Raw genomic sequence first — 8,472 nt, 5'->3', positions numbered from 1 at the left:
ACAATGTGTCCTTGGGAATCCTGCCATCTTCCATGCGGCTCATGTGGCCAAGCCATCTCAATCTCAAACTTAATTGGACTAGCCATGTAAATACTGTGGCTACAAGAGCAGGTCAGAGGCTGGGAATTCTGCAGCAAGTAACTTATCTCCTGACTCCACAAAGCCTGTCCACCATCTACAAGGTGCATGTCAGGAGTGTGATGGAAAACTCTCCACTTGACTGAATGAGTGCAGCTCCAACAACATTCAAGGAGCTCAACACCATTCAAGCTAAAGCAGTCCGCTTGATCGGCACCCCATCCACAACCTTAAACAGTCACTCCGTCCACCACTGGCGCATAGTGGCAGCTGTGTGTACCATCCACAAGATACACTGCAGCAACCTGCCAAGGCTCCTTTGACAGCACCTTCCAAACCCCCAACCTTTATCGTCTAGAAGTACAAGGGCAGCAGATGCATAGGAACACCACCAACTGCGAGTTCCCCTCCAGTCACACACCATCCTGACTTGGAACGATATCACCATTCCTTCACCGTCACAGGGTCAAAATCCTGGAACTCCCTAACAGCACCGTGGGCGTACCTATACCACATGGACTGCATGCTTAAGCTTCCTGACTGCGGGGAGGGGAATGACTTGTATTTACAAAATTATCTGGAGTGAGAGAGCGATTACCAGAACGCACAAAATTATTTGGGGAAAGGGATCCTTGAGGAAGAGGTTCCATACTTTGGAACAGGCAGATTGCAGCACAGAGTAGCATATATATCATCCACAGTACCAGCACAGTGTGCTCAATCTTACCATGAGCCAGGTTCGAGGAAAAGAATGGAAAAATACAACACCTGCTCCACAGTACAAAGCACGTAGAGTGGAGTTTTACCTTAAAATTTATTATAAATAAATGGCAGTTACTAATTTCTTTTGATTTGATCTGTTAAACCTGTATCCCTGGCATAATTAAATCTAATAGTGTGGTATCAAGGGAAGGAATCCTAAAATGTATGAGCACAAGGAAGTAGAGACGGGCAGTTATCAATCGTCTTTGTTGTGAGGTGGAGATGATAAAATTGTGGTAGAGGGAGTGGGCATGGGAGATGAGTATGGCTAGTGAACAGTCTATAAATGTGAGGGAGAATTCTTTTATAAACCAGAGAGGGAATGTCACCAGTTTGCTGTAAGGCTTTAAAAGCTAAGTGTGATTGCATGATAGAGAGCTGTAATATGTGAGGCTCACAACTCATGTATGAGACTTGACAGGAGTGAATTATTTGCATGCAAGAAGGGTCTGAAGAAAATATTCTTTTCAACCTGTCACCATCGATGCCTGTTATTTTTTAGATTAGATTAGAGATACAGCACTGAAACAGGCCCTTCGGCCCACCGAGTCTGTGCCGAACATCAACCACCCATTTATACTAATCCTACACTAATCCCCTATTCCTACCAAACATCCCCACCTGTCCCTATATTTCCCTACCACCTACCTATACTAGTGACAATTTATAATGGCCAATTTGCCTATCAACCTGCAAGTCTTTTGGTTTGTGGGAGGAAACCGGAGCATCCGGAGAAAACCCACGCAGACACAGGGAGAACTTGCAAACTCCACACAGGCAGTACCCGTGCATCAGATGGGTGGATTGAATTCTTCACAGCAATTCCACACATCTATATGAAAATAAGAAATTAAGGACTTTTTGGTTTTCAATAATGGTCAAAAATTGTCTGGAGAATTAGTACAGTTTCATTAGTTACTGAATGTACCTGAACAGTAGATTTTATTTGGAAGGAGGACATGAGGCAGTAAAAGATTCCAACGCTGGTAGGAGTATGATTGGAGGAGATGACAAAGATACGGAGGGGCAAGGCCATGGAGGGATTTGAAAACAAGGATGAGAATTACAATATCAAGGTGTTGTTTAACTGGGAGCCAGTCTAGATCAGTGAGCGCAGGGGGTGATGGGTTAAAAGGACTTGGTGTGAGGTAGGATGTGGGCAACAGAGTTTTGGATGAGCTCAAGTTTATGGAATGTGAAAAATGTGAGGCCAGCCAGGAGAGTGTTGTAATAGTTAAGACCAAAAGTAACAAAGGCATGGCTGAGGGTTTCAGCCACAGATGATCTGAGGTAGGGGCAGAGTTGGGCGATGTTACAGAAGTGGAACAAAGCACTCTTGGTGATGGAGAGGATATGTGATTGGAAGCTCATCTTGAGGCCAAGTAGGGCATCAAGGTTGCGAATAGTCTGGTTCAACCTCAGAGAGCCAGGGAGAGGAACGGAGTTAATGGAGTTAGGGAAGGGAGTTTAAAACAGTAATGACTAATGCCTTAGTGACACAACTTGTACATCATAATGAAGCTATCGTCAATGAGCAGCTAGTTACAATTGAATGTAATAATTACAAGTCATGTGGTTTAGCTGCTGTGTTGTTTTAGCATAAGGATGACTTCTTTTAAGCACCTTGGAACATTTTACTGCATTAAAGGGGCTATATAAATGCAAGGTCTTGTAAAATTGAATTCGTTCTGTAGTAGGAGTCATGTAGTAGTAGTGATTCATAACAACTGAACCTGCCTTGTAATATCTTGTACTGCAACTCGTTAAAATTTGGAATTTGTGTTCATTCGGTAAAGTTCACCACTGTGAAAGGGCTTTTAAACGTAGGTATAGAACATTTACTAAAATTTGGCATTCTGTTTGACAAAGGGGAAAAGGAAGAGCTTTCAGGAAAAGTATCAGAAAAAAATCAGGAATGTTGTTAGGCACCCTCCTACTCATCCAATCCAATCCCACAGCAAGCACTCCCCATTGCAATCAGAACCCTAACTGCTGTTGAAGGAATGAACTTTGTTGACTGGGGCCCCGTAGGTTTATTGAACCAATGTGCATATATTCTGCCTAACTGACAGAGCCTAGTGGTATTTAGGATTTGGCAGAGAATGACACAGAACCAAATACAATAAGTGTTTTAAAAAATTGGAAAGCTTTTGCACAGATTCAATTCCATTCATATCCTGGGATTAAGAGCACCAGATAGTTCCATAATGAAGCAGGAATTGTGGGGGTTTTGGTGATGATTAATTTAGATATGCTCAAACTTATCCTCCCAACATTACGTTATCGAGTGTGTTTGGGACAAAGGGAGGCAATAAATGGAGTTCTGCAAATTGTTTTATTGATGCAAAAAACAAAACTGAAATGAGAGAATTAGCCATGAAGAAAGGGTAAGGAAAGTTGTGCAGAGAAAAACCTTGTACATAACCGGAATATGTTGGCTGTGGGATAAAGTAAAAAAAAATTGAACTGAGCTCTGAAAATGATTATATCCAATTGGTTATGTGACATTAAGGAGCACTCTCTGCAGCCCCACCCTATTCACATGGAAATTATAGGTTTATTCATCGAGATGCCAGAGGTAATTTTCCCTGCACTAAAGTTTACTCCCTTTAACCACATTCTGGCCATTTGTGCTTTATTTCTAAAGCTGCTTTTATATTTCATTAAAACTCATGTCGCCAACACAAAGGGCCAAATGGCCATCTTCTGGGCTGCAAACTTTCAAAAATTTCCAGGTTTCTGTGTTTCATACTAATCTCAACTCTCTCCAGGATGCAGCTGGGAAGACCCATTTTACTGGTTCATCTTTATTGCTAACCATAGTGACTCCTTCACATTTCATTTCAGGTTACAGCTGACTGTAGGAGATGCATGCATCAGGAACAGTGCCATGAGAACAGGTTTCATACATTAATTTAAAAAAGCAGCTAAAATTACACAAGTGGGCTCACCCCAAAATCCTTCCATAGTGTGTACTGTCCCCTCCCAGCAGAGTGCAAACCACACCATTGGCAATGTGTCGCTCAGATGTTTTGCGGCCACATGTTGAGGCTGCATTGCCGAAATTGTGCCAGGATATTGTGTCCATTCATTCCAGAGTTTGAAAGCATTGTCCAAGCAAATAGTAGCAACCTCAAAATCATTCACTGACTGAATTCAGATTTTGAATTTGAATAATTTTTCAAACTAGTTTTGGTGGCTAACTCATTCTTGGTGGCATTTCTCATTAGTAGGGTCAGGAAGAGTGACACAAGTCATGAAAGTTTCAGACAGTAAGTGCACATTGGAATGAGATTGGGCAGTGAGTAGCACTCAGGAATGGGAGTGTGACTGGGATTAAACATGTATCTTAAAATAAGGTAAAGCATGTGATCCAGTACGGGTTAAGAATTGGACCACTCTGGTCTACTTTAATCACTGCTCAGCTGTTAGGGAGAATACAAGATAGGTTCCGAAGAAGGGTCACTGACCCAAAACGTTAACTCTGCTTCTCTTTTCACAGATGCTGCCAGACCTGCTGAGTATTTCCAGCATTTCTTGTTTTTATTTCAGGTTTCCAGCATCTGCAGTATTTTGCTTTTATACAAGATAGGACGTTGGGTGTTACAGAAAAATAGACCATGAGTGTTGTTGAACATACAAATCAAAGGACAAGTGATGCAATTATGACAGATCAGTGTTCTGTCCTGTTTCGGATCAAGAGATTCTCTATATTTTTTATTAGAAATTTATCACTTGCCAGTATCATAACAATATCATAATTGTTTGCTGTGACTGGTTTTGAGAAAACTGTCTGAAGTCCCTCTGAAAGGAAAAAGTGTGAAATGTACATAATCTATTTTCTATTCCAAAACTATTTAACTTTGGGCTTCTCTTCTTTCCAGAGTTCTCCAATTACAGTTGAGGATGGTGGATGTTTTGTCACTCTGGTATTTACAAGATAGTGTTGACCCATGAGGTCTGCATCAACCAATCAGATTGTCTGTTCTAATAATTAATCTGATAGCAATAATAACAACAACTTGCATTTTTATGCCATCTCTAAATTGAAAATCATTTCAAAGTGCTTCACAGAGACATGTGGAGAACAGATGCCAAGTCAAGGAAAGATTAGAAAGGGTGACTAGAAGTTTGATTCAAGGAGACTAAAAGGAGGAAAGGGAAGTGGAGAGGCAAAGCGGTTTGGGGAAGGCATTTTAAAGAGTAGAAAATAATGAAGTGAGGGGGATGCACAGGAGACTGGAGTGATTGGAATGTTGAAGAAAATGACAGAGATAGAGAGGGGCACAGTCAAGGTGGGATTTAAGGAATGAGAATTTTAAATTAGAATCATTGGGAGACTGAGTGCCAGTGGGGATCAGCAAGGAGGGGAATGATGGGCAAGTGGCACTATAGTGCAGGATAAATGATGAACAGCAGAGTTTTGAATGAACTGAAGTTTACAGGAGATGGAAGATGGAAGACGGGCCAGGAGGCATTGGAATACTTAAATCTGGATGTGATAAAGGCATGAATGAGGGTTTCAACAGCGGATAGAGTGAAGCAGAAATCGACAATGTAAAGGAAAGGACCAGCATCTGCCTGTTTATGCTTTTTCTGTCCAGGATATTATTGTTTTAAAAAGTCTGGTGTTCAATGGCTTTGAGGCTATGAAATCTATTTTGATTGACAACTTTGATCAGTTGTAATCGATGTCTATTTGTACTCCTTGCTCCAGCTTGGATCATAAGGAAAATTGAAATATAATAAGTCTAGAAGCACATGTTCTTCAATTTTCTTAGCCTTGTACTGAAAAATGGAGATATTAAGGATTTTGTGATGTCTTTCGCATGTCAGGGTTTCCATCAAGAATTCATGATCCAAGTTACATAAATTACTGAACAATACTTCTGGAGTTTGAAACTGTTTGAAAGTATTGGTGAGAAATCAAGTAGTCAATTATTTTCTAATACAGAAGCAAAATACTGCAGATGGTGGAAATCTGAAATAAAAACAGAAAATGTTGGAAATACTCAGCAGGTCTGGTAGCAGCTGTGGAGAAAGAAACAGAGATACTGTTTCAGGTCGATGACCCTTCATCAGAACTTCAGTTATTTTGCTTGTTCTGCTGATTGATACAGCACTGAAACAGGCCCTTCGGCCCACCGAGTCTGTGCCGACCATCAACCACCCATTTATTCTAATCCTACACTAATCCCATATTCCTACCACATCCCCACCTGTCCCTATATTTCCCTACCACCTACCTATACTAGTGACAATTTATAATGGCCAATTTACCTACCAACCTGCAAGTCTTTTGGCTTGTGGGAGGAAACCGGAGCACCCGGAGGAAACCCACGCAGACCTTGCAAACTCCACACAGGCAGTACCGAGAATTGAACCTGGGTTGCTGGAGCTGTGAGGCTGCGGTGCTAACCACTGCGCCACTGTGCCCCTCCCTAACTCTATAATCGCCACTCGCCCCATAGCCCTCCAAGTTCTTTGCACTCCTCCAATTATGACCTCCTGAGCATCCCCGATTTTAATTGCTCCACCATTGATGGCTGTGCCTTCAGCTCTGGAATTCCCTCCCTAAACCTCTCTGCCTCTCTCTGCTCCTTTAAGATACTCCTTAAAGCCTATCTCTTATGTGATTCAGTGTCAAATTTTGTTTGATAATGCTCCTGTGAAGCACCTTGGGACATTTTTCTACATGAAAGGTGCTATGTTATTGATGATGATTATACTCTATTATTTGTCACTTAATAAATACTAATTAATATTCTCTAAATTGAACCATATTAGCTATCAGCAATAAAAACAAGAAATGCTGGAAACACTCAGCATCAGTGGAGAGAGAAGCAGAGTTAATGTTTCAGGTCAGTGACCCTTTATCAGAACTGGCAAATATTAGAAATGTAATAGGTTTTAAGCAAATAAAGCGGGGGTGGGGCAAGAGATAACAAAAGAGGTGTTAATAGGACAAGGTCACAGAGAATAACTGACCAGAAGGTCCTGGAGCAAAGGCAAACGGTATGTTAATGGTGTGGTGAAAGACAAAGCATTAGGACAGAGAGGGTGTTAATGGATAGAAAACTGAACAGCCTGGCCCCAAGCACAAACATGAAAAAAACAGTGGGTAGGCACAGTACAAACAAACTAAAATAAAATAAACACATGAAAAAAGGAAAAAAACCTAAAAATAAAAGTAAAAAGTGGGGACCCGTCATGCTCCGAAATGATTGAACTCAATGTTCAGTCTGGTAGACTGAAGCGTGCCTAATTGGAGAGAGATTGGACGTCCATAGTGAAGAGGCGGCGGTTGGGGCCAGGAAACTGGAAATTGTCAGAATGATGTAGGGCGTCAGAAGAGTCATGGATGTAGGTGGGAAGAAACTGGACCAGGGGAGAAAAGATAGAGTCAAGATAGGAAGAAATAAGTTCAGTGGGGCAGGGACAGGCTGAAACAATGGGTCTGCTGGGACAATACTGTTTGTGGATTTTGGGAAGGAGGTAGAAGCGGGCTGTCTGGGGTTGCGGGACTATGAGTTGGAAGCTGTAGGGGGAAGATCTTCAGAGGAGATGAGGTCAGTGACAGTCCTGTGGACAGTCGCTTGATGTTCGGTGGTGGGATCATGGTCCAGAGGGAGGTAGGAAGAAGTGTCTGAGAGTTGGTACTGAGCCTCTGCAAGGTAGAGGTCGGTACGCCATACGACAACAGCACCACCCTTGTCTGTGGGTTTGATGACAATGTTGGGGTTAGACCTGAGAGAACGGAGTGCGGCAAGTTCAGAGGGGGACAGGTTAGAGTGAGTGACGGGGGCAGAGAAATTGAGATGGCCACTGTCTTGCTGACAGTTTTCAATGAAAAGATCAAGAGCGGGTAAGAGGCCAGAGGGAGGGGTCCAGGTGGAGGGAGAATGCTGGAGGCGAGACAAGGGTGGATGTCCAATCTCTCTCCGATTAGGCACACTACAGCCTGCTGGACTGAACATTGAGTCCAATAATTTCAGAGCATGAGGGGCCTCCACTTTTTACTTTTATTTGTGTTATTTTTTCTTTTTTTTTAATGTGTTTATTTTATTTTAGTTTGTTTAGTTTGTTTGTACTTTGCCTACCCACTGTTTATTCATGTTTGTGCTTGGGGCCAGGCTGTTCAGTTTTCTGTCAATTAACACCCTCTGTACTAACGCTTTGTCTTTCAGCACACCATTAACATACCATTTGCCTTTGCTCCATGACCTTCTGGTCAGCTAATCTGTGACCTTGTCCTATCAACAACTTCTCTTTTGTTATCTCTTGCCCCACCCCCGCTTTACTTGCTTAAAACATATTACATTTCTAGATCTGCCAGTTCTGATGAAGGGTCACTGACCTGAAACGTTAACTCTTCTTCTCTCTCCACAGATGCTGTCAGACCTGCTGAGTATTTCCAGCATTTCTTGTTTTTATTTCAGGTTTCCAGCATCTGCAGTATTTTGCTTTTATTTAGCTATCAACATGTAATTTTCCATTGATTTAGAGAGACAAGGAGTTATGAGAATGGTCCATCTTGTTTTAAGTACAAAATAAAGGTAAAGGGATTCATCACTTACCCTGGGCATGCAACATCACACTTTTTATCATACGAGGCACACGCTTGCAATGGAC

Source organism: Heterodontus francisci, chromosome 31 (genome assembly GCF_036365525.1).
Source record: "Heterodontus francisci isolate sHetFra1 chromosome 31, sHetFra1.hap1, whole genome shotgun sequence".
In the NCBI taxonomy this organism is placed as follows: Eukaryota; Metazoa; Chordata; class Chondrichthyes; order Heterodontiformes; family Heterodontidae; genus Heterodontus; species Heterodontus francisci.
Note: the sequence above shows the minus strand (reverse complement) of the source record.